The following is a 2,033-nucleotide window of genomic DNA, read 5'->3' on the forward strand; positions in this document are numbered from 1 at the left end:
TCCATCATCCGCAAATACCACAGCTTCTATGTTTGGTTCATCTAAAGATAAATACGAAACCTCACTCAGATCTGGACTCAACTCTGACGTCCCACATGCTGGTATCTCCTTTTTTATAATCTATTGGATCGGACTCGTTCGAATTCGTGACAGCTTCACCAAAATTGTGCACCACAAGAAGACACGCCATCGATACACTCGTTTGAAACATCCGTCGAGTGTCGATATCGAATTCGTGTCCGACACGAATATGCCGGCACCATAGAAGAATCCGTGCTTCATAGGTTATACGTGCTCGATGAATTCAGATTTTAATATAAATTTGATCGATGATTTATTTATTTAAGTATGGCAAAAATTAAAGCAAAAGAACTAGATAACACTTTAAGAGAATCAAGAATGTAATTTCCGCACAAAAATATTCCAACATCAATTTGAATGAATTGAATACAAGAAATATGGTGTACAAACTTAGTCGATTAAAAAAAATGATATCAACTTAGTTTATATGCATATCATAAAGAAACATTTTTTCTCTTGAGAAGATGTTGGTGCTTGTGCGGGTGCACTTCTTGGAGCCAATTTCAGTGTTTCCACGAGGATTTTTCTTGGAGCCAATTCTGGTGATTTTGCGAGAGCTCTTTTTAGAGTTGATTTTAGTGATTCTACGTCTAAGAAAGCACTCTGTGGAGCCAATTTTGGTGATTCTGCAAGAGTTCTTCTTAGAGCCAATTTTAGTGATTCCAAATCTAAGAAAGCTCTTTGTGGAGCCAATTCTGGTGACTGTACAAGATTTCTTCTTAGAGTCAATTTTAGTGATTTCAGATCAAGAAAAGCTCTTTGTGGAGCCAATTCTGGTGACTGCACAAGATTTCTTCTTAGAGCCAATTTTAGTGATTCCAAATCAAGAAAAGCTTTTTGTGGAGCCAATTTTGGTGATTCTACAAGAACTCTTCTTGGAGATGCAGCTGGTGCTTGTACTTTCTTATCGAATATTGTAGGAATTTTTTTATCGGTCTCTAAATTTCTGATTTATATATAAAAAACAAAAAGACATGTATGTAAATAAACATGTTAGGTATATAAAAATTGAAAATTTCTAAAAAATTAATAAAATTTATTATTTTTAAGCAGTAATTAATCAATAATATTTAAAAATACGAATTAAAAATATATTATTAAATTGTTATACTAAAAATATTAAACCGATGACTAAAATGCTAACAAAAAATAATAAATTCGATTGACTCTTGAGTTTTTCTCATAAAAATATATTAAAATTAACTTAATATATTTTTAAATACCATAAATTGCATATAAAATTAGACATAAAAATAATTGATGTGATATTCTTTCTATTAAATTGATTTTTTTTTAAATGAGACAAATTTTACACACAATTTTGTAAAAAAAAAATATTATACTTTCAATGATTTGCTTTTCAATAACAAAGCTATAGAATTTAAAAACTTTATATTCCAAATTAAAATACCCCTTTTTCTTCCGATTCTTTTATGAATAAGTGGAGAAAAAAATTCTCTTGATTTTCATAATACTATCATGCAATATCCTTATATGAATTCAATGTATTATAAATAGAATCCATCACCTCATCTATCAAATTGCAAATAAACAATTTATCAACATAAAATATAACGATGACTATATATATATGTATGTATGTTCAAATAACACTATTTATTGTAATAGCCAAATGTGATTGTTCTAAAAATGAGCAAAAAAAAAAAAAAAAAAGCATGACTTACTTGGCTTCTAGAACCCAATCAAAAGTCTTGGCTTCCACTGGTGCTTCAACACCATCAAAAAGGTTCAATGGATTCACTTCATTAGCAAAAACTGAATGAATTGGCAAAGCCAACAACAAGGCAAATACAAAAGCCAAGGATGTCTTTGCCATTGCCTTATTATTCAAAAATTATTGCTCCCCCTTTTCAAATTCAATAAATAAAGTCAACAATTGAAGCAACAAATAGTTGCTTCTTTTGTGTAACTAAAAGGAAGGGGTTGCAATG

The 2,033-nt window shown here is 30.1% G+C and overlaps 1 long non-coding RNA gene across 1 annotated transcript; it reads right to left on the bottom strand.

The window, feature by feature from the left end:
* Positions 1-419: 419 nt before the first annotated feature.
* On the bottom strand, positions 420-2,033 carry LOC107648602 (uncharacterized). Its single transcript, XR_015886203.1, has 2 exons — positions 1,767-2,033; positions 420-1,027 (listed from the first exon to the last, which is right to left on the bottom strand). It is a non-coding gene; the product is annotated as an uncharacterized LOC107648602 (long non-coding RNA).

Source organism: Arachis ipaensis, chromosome B6, assembly GCF_059453495.1.
Source record: "Arachis ipaensis isolate K30076 ecotype BB chromosome B6, ASM5945349v1, whole genome shotgun sequence".
Taxonomy (NCBI): Eukaryota; Viridiplantae; Streptophyta; class Magnoliopsida; order Fabales; family Fabaceae; genus Arachis; species Arachis ipaensis.